The sequence below is a fragment of the Silene latifolia genome, chromosome 11 (genome assembly GCF_048544455.1).
Source record: "Silene latifolia isolate original U9 population chromosome 11, ASM4854445v1, whole genome shotgun sequence".
Classification (NCBI taxonomy): Eukaryota; Viridiplantae; Streptophyta; class Magnoliopsida; order Caryophyllales; family Caryophyllaceae; genus Silene; species Silene latifolia.
Window position 1 is genome coordinate 139,940,489 of NC_133536.1, and position 11,954 is coordinate 139,952,442.

General features: G+C 39.9%; 1 non-coding gene across 1 annotated transcript; it reads right to left on the bottom strand.

Annotated features, from left to right (window-relative positions):
• Nucleotides 1-2,940: 2,940 nt before the first annotated feature.
• On the bottom strand, nt 2,941-3,047 carry LOC141616511 (small nucleolar RNA R71). The gene has a single exon (XR_012530857.1). It is a non-coding gene; the product is annotated as a small nucleolar RNA R71 (small nucleolar RNA).
• Between the last annotated feature and the right edge of the window lie 8,907 nt (nt 3,048-11,954).

The following is an 11,954-nucleotide window of genomic DNA, read 5'->3' on the forward strand; positions in this document are numbered from 1 at the left end:
TCGTTAGCCTTTATGTTAGACATGTACCGACCACCAGGTTCATTTATCCAGTTGGGCTTATTATAACTGTAACCAAACAGAGAAGTTACGATAGATAGCATTGAATCATCAACATGCAAATGTATAGACTCGGGGCAGTTATGACACGTTCTTACTATGTTTTAGTATCCCGACACTAAATAAGAACTTCTCCAGTACTATGACCAAGTTAAGATCCTTCATGTAGATCGTGACAATATGTCTAATCTTCATAAATCGATATACTACCCCTAAGTACGTACATACCAACGTAGACCGTTTACGCAAAATGACACTATGAAACACCCACCCACTTAACACGTAGACAACCACATACATCTGACAGTTAATAAGCATACATCACAGGGGATCCCTGTAACAGTGCAATTCGGCTGAGTATGAATGGTTACTCGGCGGAGTAAGCTCTACTCGGTCGAGTATAAGAGTATACTCAGCCGAGTAAGCCCTACTGATGTGACCATAATTGGCGCATATTTAGCCCCCGAATTACCCTTGTTTCCATGCTTTTTAGTGCTTATTTGGGTTATTTCTTATCTTTAGTTCTTTGTTTTGCATATTCTTTGAGATTTTGATCCCTTGGTAGGAAAGGAGTAAGAATCTTGCATTTTCATGGCAAAACAAGACTAAATTGATCAAATCCAATGACCAAGCATCAAGGAGGGACAAGATTAGAAGGCCTTTGTACATATCATAGTAGAAGAGCAATGTTGAGAAAAGATCCTTGAGTCCCCAAGGAAATCCCCAAGGAATTTATGAAGAAAAGGGAAGAAAAGAAGAAGTTACCACGCTGACTGACAATCCGAGCGGATTGTCAACAATCCGCCCGTCCCCCCTTGCACAATCCGAGCGTCCCAGTGAATCCGCTCGGATTCCCCTCGATAATCCGCCCGGATTCCCCAGAATCCGCTCGGACTCCATCGCCCAAATCCGGCCGTCCCGACCTTAATCCGCCCGGATTCCTTCACAGCACGGGTTGTCTTCTTCAAGCTACGAAAAGAGAAGCCCTTCTCTCCAAAAATACCGGCTTCTCCTTGCTCAACTTAAAAAGTGTAATTACTAGTTTAGCCCTTAGTTAACCCTAATGCATCCTCCCTAATTTTCACTATAAATACCCCATTAGTCTAATTAGAGGAGCATGTTCTTCTTATCAATAATTAGTGTAGTTAATATCAATCAAATCTCTCTTCAATATTGTAATCAAGTATTAATCAAGTTTTAATCCAAGTTTTAGTTCTTTAATCTCTCTTTTGTTCATCCTTTATTTTGGGTAATTGAAGATTATTTGGGTTATTATTGGGAGATTGACAACCTCTCAATCTAGCATTCAAGTACTTCTATTATTCTTGCTTTATTATTGGAATCATTAGTAGGTATAATCTCTTAATCCCTTTTTAATTATTGCTAATTACTTTCATTTATTCATCATGTTTCATATTGTTAGTATGATTGACAACCTTGCTAGTATGATCAACATGATAATGAGTGAGTAGTCTCTTAGCTAGGGTTAATGGGTGATTAGGGGAGACCAACATGGGGAATGATTCATGCTTAAATTAATATGCTTTCATATCTTATTTGCTTGCTTGTTTTGATCTCAACTCATGCACATGTTATATTTGATGAAATGCTAAGCCTATGAATCCTTGCATTTACTATCATCTCCTATCTTTTCAATGAGACTTGTAAGACATAACCCAACTCGAGTCTCATTAGACCATGCATGTTGTTGAGTAGGGAAGATTAAGTCGACTTGTAGGTGTTGTACAATCTAATCGATTCGGACCCAAACTTTCCTAGGATTGTAAGATATAACCCAACTCAATCCATCACAACAATAATTGCTTGCTTATAATTTGAGAACATGTTTGTATGATCATATCCCATGATTCCCCTATGACCCCATGACACCCTAGTGCCTTTAATCAATTGTTTACACCCCTTTAATTCATCTTGCTTGTTTATTTTCATTGTTATTCTAGTTTAGTAACCTTCTACATCAACCCAATTTGTGACACCCCTTAGACACCACTAGTTACAATAGAAATCTCATTTCAACTCCCGTCCCTTGGGATCCGACCTTTACTTGCCTCTTTACTAATTGTAGAGTTGCTTGTTAAGCTATAAATTGTGTTTTGATTCGACCGTGACCAACGACCACATCTATTTACTTGTGAATACGAAACGGACCGATCAAAAATGGCGCCGTTGCCGGGGACGGTGTTTGTTTGATTTAGATTTCCTTTTTGTTATTAGTTGTGTCTTTCTTCGCCTTGAGGAAGTAAAAATCCTCAAGGTTTGTTCTAATTGTTTTTGAGTTGTTTGATATTTTGCATGTCTAGAAGGTTACAAAGTGATTTGTTACCTTTTGACCGTGAAATCGAAAGAACCTTGACGAACAATATAAGACTTGTTAGGAGGAATTTGAGAGGTGTTAGTGAAGTTGTTCAACCCACTAGTGAGTTTGTCAATCCTTTCGCAATAAAAGGAGAAGAAAACCCATTACACAATACCCCACAAAATCCACCTACAATGCCAAAATTCTCGTCACACTCCGTACCCACCGAGGAGAATCTACCAAATGGTACTCCTACACCGCAACACCTCACCGGAAATTTTATTGCCAAGTCCGCCTTCATCCAACTAGTTGAGAGGAGCCAATTCGGGGGAATGCCTAGTGAGGACCCTCATTCTCATATGGAAACCTTTTGCGATTATTGTGATGCTATCTCTCAAACGGGCGTGACTCAAGACCAAATTAGATGGGTCTTATTTCCTTTTTCCTTAATCGGCACCGCAAAGCAATGGTTGAAGGGCCTTGATAAGGCCACCCTTGGAATAGATTCTTGGAAGAAGTTGGCTCTAGCTTTCTACAAAAAATTCTACCCACCGGAAAAGACCAACATGCTAAGAGCTCAAATTACGGGTTTTAAGCAAAGGGATGAAGAGTCTTTGTATGAAGCTTGGGAGCGGTTCAAGGGAATTTGTCGCTCATGTCCTCACCATGGACTTAGCGAATGGTTTTTGGTGCAACAATTTTGGAATGGTTTATATGAAGATTCTAGGAACATTATCAATATGGGATCGAATGGGATGTTTACCGAGGTTGATGACAACCAAACTTGGAGCAAAATTGAAGAGATGGCAATCTACAATTCACAATATAGTAGGCCTCGCAAGGCTACTAGAGGAGGAAAGTATGAAGTGGACGCCGTTACTCAATTAGGTGCCCAACTAAGCTCCCATATCGATACAATCAACTTGAAGTTTGAACAAGCTATGGCTAGACTTGAGGAAAACTCAAAATCATCGAAGCATCATGTCAATGCCATGACGGCCTCCTCATCAATCCCAAGTGGGATATGTGAGAATTGTGGAACTTTGGGTCATGACCCAAGTGAGTGTAGGGGAACAACCGAACAAGTTAATGCTTTCCAAGCTTACAAAAGTGGTACCCCTTATTCAAATTTTTACAATGAAAACACCAAGTTCCATCCAAATCTCTCATACAAAAGCCAAAATGTTCAAAACCCTCAAACAACATACACTCCACCACCCATGAGAAACCAAAATCAAAGACCCTTTTACAATCAAAACCAAGGTTACCAAAATCAAAATCCATACAATCACCAAAATGACCAAGGTTTTGATGTCCAAAAAGCGGTCCTCCAAATGCAAAAGAATCAACAAGAATTTTTCACCCAAATGCAAAAAGATAGCCAAGCAAAAGAAACCACCATCAACAACATTCTAGCTCACACCAAGATGTTGGAAACACAATTGACTCAACTAGCATCTTCAAGCTCACAAAGACAAAAGGGGCAATTACCACCTCAAAGTAATCCCCCTAGACATGAAACGGTTAGTGCCATTCACTTGAGAAGTGGTACAAGGTATGAAGCACCGAAGAAGAAAGTTGAGGATGAAGTTGTGGAAGCTAGTGAAAAGGAAGAAATTGTGCAAAACTCCAAAGATGGAGAATCATCAAAAGAAGAAAGTTCAAAGAAAAATGAAGACAAGGCCAAAGAGAAGGAGCCCATTGTGATTAGACTTCCTTTTCCAAGTCGTCAAGCCAAGCCCAAATTTGATGATCAACTTGGAAAGTTCATGGAAATTGTGAAGAATTTAGAAGTCTCAATTCCTTTCACGGAGTTAATCAACCACGTTCCGGCCTATGCAAAGTACATGAAAGATATCCTCACAAAGAAGAAGTCGATCCGAAAACTTGAGACTATCGCCTTCACTAAGGTGAGTAGTGCAATACTTCAAGGGAGTTCACCTCCAAAGTTAAAGGATCCGGGAAGCTTCTCAATACCGTGTACCATTGGCGACACGACGATCAACAAAGCCTTATGTGATCTAGGGGCTAGTGTGAGTGTCATGCCGTACTCGGTAAGTAAAAGGTTGGGAATGGGAGAGCTTAAATGCACCAACATCACACTCCAAATGGCCGATAGATCGACGAAGACACCATTAGGGATATGGGAAGATGTCCCCGCGCGAATTGGGAAGTTTTTCATCCCGGTGGACTTTGTTATTGTTGATATGGAGGAAGATTCCAACATTCCAATCATCCTAGGAAAACCTTTCCTACACACCGCGGGTGCGGTGATTGATGTGAAACATGGAGAGCTCACTCTAGAAGTGGGAGATGAAAGCATAACTTTTAATCTTGACAAGACGATGAGAGCTCCTCGTTTGCATGAGCCATGTTTTATGATTGATCATTATAGCCGAAAAGATGAAAGGAAGAAATCGGAACTCCAATGGAGAAAGAAAATTGAAGATGCTCCATTCAAAGAGCAAGTGAATTGTGACAAGGAGAGCTTGCAAAGCTCATCAAAATCAACCAAGGAAGAAGAGGATGGCCTCATTGGCCAAGAGAAGAAATTGGGAGAGTTGTCTCCATCTAAGCAAGAGATTTTCAATGATCAACTCAATGAAGTTTGTGGTCTTTGGGACGACGAGTTTGAAGGTATTTTTAATCCCTACATTGGGCATGCCATCGATCATGATCAACAACAAGGGCCACGGTCTATTGAGGACCTCTACCATAATAATGAACAAGCTTTTGATTACTTTTTCAAGGTGTTGAGCAACATCAACAACACCTTGAACATGCCCCCTTGACATCTCATCAAGAATGAGAGTTTGGTGGAGTCCTCCCTAAACCACCACTTGTAAATATTTCTAACTCCCTAACTTACATTTCAATTCTTGTATTGCATTTTTGTCATTTTTGGATTTTTATTTACTTTGATCAAAATAATTGTCATGTAAGAGAGAAGTGAGGGAGGGACTAACAACTTCAATTGATGTGTAGTGCTTTACCTTAGTGTGGGGATGGCAATTGCCTAGGCTATTCATGCCTTCGTATTGCCCCCACAATGAAGAACACAAGCCTTGAAAGAAAGAATGGAAGAATGATAAAGGGAATGCGCTGTGCACGGATGGAATCAATCCGTGTACACGGGGAAGAATCCGAGCGGATTCCGAAGAATCCGCCCGTCTTATGCAATCCGAGCGTCCTGCGGAAAAGACGCCCGTCTTGAATCGAGCTGAGTTTTGGAATTTTCTTGATCATTCTGAGAATCCGAGCGGATTCCCAAAAATCCGCCCGTCTTGAAGAATCCGTCCGTCTTGTAAAAAAGACGCCCGTCTTTGCAGCTGAAGAAAACAAGCAAAAATCTCTGGACTGAAATCCGTCCGTTTTTGAAGAAATCCGCCCGTCCCGTGTTCAGCAAATCCGAGCGGATTGTACCAAATCCGCCCGTCTTTAGGCGAGCTTTTGCAAAGATTGAAGAAGCAGAATCCGCACGGATTGAGCCTAATCCGCACGGATTGCCCCTGCAGTTTTGAAATTTTCGGCTTCTTTAAAACCCCTCCCACCTTCATTCATTCATTCATTCATTCATAAACACTACCCACAACATCAAAACCCTCATCCTCTCCATCATAAAAACAAAAACCCTCAACAACATTCAACAAAAACAAATCAAACCATCCTTCCCACAACAATTTAATCACTCCATCTTCAACAAAAACCAAAACCAAGAACAAAATCTTCAACCTTTGAGTCGATTTTTGTTTTCATAAAGGCAAAGCCTTTCACCTTAAAATCGATTTGGGCATCCTACATATTGAAGATTTTTCATTCTTTTCTTGGTTAAGCTCATCAATGGCAAGGACTAAGGGTGCAACAAAGGCAACAAAGGCACCAAAGGCTAAGGCACTCTCACAAAGGCAAAAGGCTCTTCAAACAAAGAAAGCTTTGGCTATGGTGGTGGCAACACCAAACTTGGAAGTGCAACAACAACAACAACCTTCTATGGGACCATCAACATCCTCTACTCCGGTAATTAATCAACTTTTGCATTATCCGGAGGTAACTTTTATTTCCGATACCCATAGAAATACCTTTGTCAAGTTTGCTATGAAATCTATTCAATCCACTAAATTCGTATGTAAAGATGCCTTGGAAAAATTGGGTGTTCTTGAACAAACAAAAGCCTTTTTCAAAGCCATGGGGTTGGAGAAATTGTTTGAAACAAAGGAATTGACATACCCCTCCCTTGTCTTGGAATTTTTAAGTTCTTTGAAAGTCACCAAAGTTGAGAATAGGGAGAATATCGAGTTTCGTCTAGCTAATGTTAGTAGACGCATTACCTTTAAGGAATTGGGTGAAATTTTGGGTCTTAGTGATGAACAAAGTTATTTCAAGAGTTATGGAAAGTATGACCCCGAACCTCTTTGGGAGGCAATCTCCGGGAAGAAATTTGAGGATTTTCTTGCATGTCGTGCTCTTTTGGTCCATCATCCGGGCATAAGAGTATGGCACAAGGTTGTTGGAAATACCATAATTGCTAGGAAAGACACCAATCATTTCACGAGACTCGATTTTATTCTCCTTGAATCGGCTTTGAATATCGGAAGAATTCACACCAAGCCTTACAATTCTTTGAGGCTATTGGTTGATAGATGGCTTAATGTTGATAATGGGAAGAAGGGCACGACCGTTATTGTCAATGGCGGCCTAGTCACGGTCCTAGCTAAGCACTTTGATCCTAATTTCAATAAGGATAAGAAGTACAAAGCAAAGGAAGGTGGCCATCTTATTGATATGCATATTATGATTCACAAGTTCAAGTGGGTTGCCCATAACCCCCTTGACACTAAATATGGATGGCTACTAGTGAAGCTAGATCGTTCACCTTGCCCTCGAAGATTTGTCGCCTAAGCGTCCACCGGACCAATTATCTACTTCCCCTTTCCGAAGAAGCCGATTATATCATTCAACAACAAAAGGGTGATCTTGAAACCCCCTCCTCTTCCATTGCCATACCACCTTACCCCTTTGAGTATGAAGAGTTCAAGCCGGAAGGAATTGAAATTGGGAAAGACTATGTGACTCTTCTCATGCAAGCAATGCACAAGCAAGCCCATGAAGATCGGAAAAATGCGTATTTGGCTCAATATCCACCCCTCCTACATCTAGCTAGGCAAGGACTCCTTGATCCATCTTGTCCTTTGCCTAGTTGGGCGGATAGAGAAGTCTTATTTCCGGGTGCATCTAGGGACGTGGTGGGAGATAATGAGGTTGTTGGAAATGATGAAGAAGTTGATGATAATATTGAGGAAGAAGCAATGGAAGAAGAAAGAAATGGTGAAGATGATGATGAGCAAGATGAGGAAGAAAGTGAAGAAGCAAATGACAAGGAAAGTGGCAATGTGACCACTTCTCATGAGGGAAGTGGTGATGATGATAGCATGATGGAAGACTAGCAAGCCTTGGAGACTCCTACACTCCCATGGTTTGTCTATATCTCTTTGTATTTTATTTCATTTTGATCATTGTTGGTTTAGTCCTAGCAACATCAAAGGACTCACACCTCGGTACCATTGAGGTGTTCTTATCTTATTGTTCCCATTTGTAAAATCCAAAATGACAAACTAGTTTCATGCATAGCATAGTGTGTGCATGAACTATACCCATCCTTGGAAATTAGCAATAGTGTCTCACTCGGTTTGGGGAAGTTAATGCATACGCAACGGGAGGTAATCTAAATTATCCTCTCCGTCATAACAAAAACCATGCATCATGTAGTGTAGCTTAGTATAGAAATGCATTTAGTATAGAAATCATGCATCATCTTTGCATAATTTCCATTATTTTGGCCATTGAGGACAATGCCCATATTAGTGTGGGGATGGGAATTCTAACATTTAACTCTTATTCAAAAACCCATAAAAATTGAAAAAATTGAAAAAATCATAAAAATTGAAAAAATTGAAAACCCAAAAACAAGTTCATTTCCTTTGTATATATTGTCTTGTATATATTGTGTTTGTTTTATCCTTGTTCACATTGATTGACTACGCCACATCCGAGACATGAGGATATTGAAGACCGCATGGTATGATCTTTCCAATCTCCTTTTTCCTCTTTATGTTAATGACCATGTGGCTTTATTTTGATTGATGCGGTATAACAATGTGAATCTAGGACTTGCATTTAGATTATATGTCATATTAGTTGGTAGAATCATATGCATTAGGATGTTTATATGTTAGTTGCATCATGGCATGTAGTTGCATGTTAGAAAAATTTTGCGAAACCGTCTACTTGGGAAGCTTGACAAGTGTATATAGGCCCTAGTAGATGCTTTTTATTCTTAAGACTTTGCTTGTTAGAATACTTGTAAAACACCCTAGGATGTGTCATGCTAGTATCTTTTGACCCATGGATTAAGGCCTAGTCAAGAGTACCTTGTGGTGTGATAACTCCTTGGCTACCGTTTATTCCAAGGTGACCCTTGAAACCATGCAACCATCATTCATTCATGTTCTACCATACAATTTTGTCATCAAAGGGAATGGGCACAAAAAGAAATCAATTTGAGTTCTATGAAATGAAAAAATGAAAGAAAGTTTACAAAAATGCATCAAATGAAAAAAGGAGCAAAAATAGAACTCCTAAGCTTCAAATACAAGGCACCCTCGTTACTAATTGGGGTGACTTTGAAAATGTTCAAAAAGAAATGCAAAAAGTTGTCAAGTATCGAAATGCCAAAAATCAAAAAGAAATGGCAAAGAAAGTGTTCTCAAAATGTCAAATGCCAAAAGAAATTGGGGGAAAAACAAAAACAAAAGCAAACTCCCAAAGTGAAACTCAAATATCTATTGATCCCTTTATCCATCATATCCATTTTTGTGCATGGTAGAGAGGGGACGACCCTTCTTCTTGTCTAGGCAATAGGGGGAATTCCGCGATCCTCCAGTGTTTCTAACACCATAGAGGGTCTACTCTTGACAAAAGCATTTAACGATTGAGGACAAAGGTACCCTAGCTTGACACAACTTGGAGGTGATTTATTGGTATCCTTCTAGGCTTAGTAGTTTGAAGAAATTGCATCTATGAAGGATTGTGTACCCTTGAATTGCTTCCCTTGTAGATAATTTCCGCCACTTGATGAGGGAGTGGCTATTCTTTTTGTAGATGCATCCATTATGTGTTTTTGTGTGCTTAATGTTTGGATGTGTCGCCATTTTGGCAAGACCCACCTTGCCTTGCAAGAAGGCATCCTACCTCATGGTTGTCTTGTTGTGAGTTGAAGGGGCGGAGTGAGACCCGCTAATTGTCTCATATCGGCTATATTATTAGGATAGGTTAGTATTGGTCCTAGTCTTTGTCACCTCTTTACTCGGGACGAGCAAAGGTTCGGTTTGGGGATATTTGATGTGACCATAATTGGCGCATATTTAGCCCCCGAATTACCCTTGTTTTCATGCTTTTTAGTGCTTATTTGGGTCATTTCTTATCTTTAGTTCTTTGTTTTGCATATTCTTTGAGATTTTGATCCCTTGGTAGGAAAGGAGTAAGAATCTTGCATTTTCATGGCAAAACAAGACTAAATTGATCAAATTCAATGACCAAGCATCAAGGAGGGACAAGATTAGAAGGCCTTTGTACATATCATAGTAGAAGAGCAATGTTGAGAAAAGATCCTTGAGTCCCCAAGGAAATCCCCAAGGAATTTATGAAGAAAAGGGAAGAAAAGAAGAAGTTACCACGCTGACTGACAATCCGAGCGGATTGTCAACAATCCGCCCGTCCTGCCCTTGCACAATCCGAGCGGATTGTCAACAATCCGCCCGTCCTGCCCTTGCACAATCCGAGCGTCCCAGCTGGAATCCGCTCGGATTCCCCCTCAGCAATCCGCCCGGATTCCCCAGAATCCGCTCGGATTCCATCGCCCAAATCCGGCCGTCCCGACCTTAATCCGCCCGGATTCCTTCACAAAGACGGGTTGTCTTCTTCAAGCTACGAAAAGAGAAGCCCTTCTCTCCAAAAATACCGGCTTCTCCTTGCTCAACTTAAAAAGTGTAATTACTAGTTTAGCCCTTAGTTAACCCTAATGCATCCTCCCTAATTTTCACTATAAATCCCCATTAGTCTAATTAGAGGAGCATGTTCTTCTTATCAATAATTAGTGTAGTTAATATCAATCAAATCTCTCTTCAATATTGTAATCAAGTATTAATCAAGTTTTAATCCAAGTTTTAGTTCTTTAATCTCTCTTTTGTTCATCCTTTATTTTGGGTAATTGAAGATTATTTGGGTTATTATTGGAAGATTGACAACCTCTCAATCTAGCATTCAAGTACTTCTATTATTCTTGCTTTATTATTGGAATCATTAGTAGGTATAATCTCTTAATCCCTTTTTAATTATTGCTAATTACTTTCATTTATTCATCATGTTTCATATTGTTAGTATGATTGACAACCTTGCTAGTATGATCAACATGATAATGAGTGAGTAGTCTCTTAGCTAGGGTTAATGGGTGATTAGGGGAGACCAACATGGGGAATGATTCATGCTTAAATTAATATGCTTTCATATCTTATTTGCTTGCTTGTTTTGATCTCAACTCATGCACATGTTATATTTGATGAAATGCTAAGCCTATGAATCCTTGCATTTACTATCATCTCCTATCTTTTCAATGAGACTTGTAAGACATAACCCAACTCGAGTCTCATTAGACCATGCATGTTGTTGAGTAGTGATGATTAAGTCGACTTGTAGGTGTTGTACAATCTAATCGATTCGGCTCCGGGACCCAAACTTTCCTAGGATTGTAAGATATAACCCAACTCAATCCATCACAACAATAATTGCTTGCTTATAATTTGAGAACATGTTTGTATGATCATATCCCATGATTCCCCTATGACCCCATGACACCCTAGTGCCTTTAATCAATTGTTTACACCCCTTTAATTCATCTTGCTTGTTTATTTTCATTGTTATTCTAGTTTAGTAACCTTCTACATCAACCCAATTTGTGACACCCCTTAGACACCACTAGTTACAATAGAAATCTCATTTCAACTCCCGTCCCTTGGGGTCCGACCTTTACTTGCCTCTTTACTAATTGTAGAGTTGCTTGTTAAGCTATAAATTGTGTTTTGATTCGACCGTGACCAACGACCACATCTATTTACTTGTGAATACGAAACGGACCGATCACCTACTCGGTCGAGTATTGTTTATACTCGTTCGAGTTGTAACAGGCAGAGAGCCTACAATTGCAATCCAACATCCTGTGTTACCTGCATCCAAACATACTACCACAATACGGAATATAACCGATTCCAAGAGGTCCACAGTTAGGCCAACAGAAAGGTAACGGCCTTAAGGCTAAGTAAAGTCATCCATAGTAACTAATAAATCCCGAAAGTAAACATCCAACATAAAAGTACTAAGTCCAACACAAAAGAAATAAATCCAACATCAAAGAAGCCACTCCAAGCAATCTAACAACACAAAGTCAATAACGAGGACCATCCTTCATGTCATCATCACCACCTGCGCCAGAAGTACCTGCACCTGAACTGCCCACACCTGGAAAACC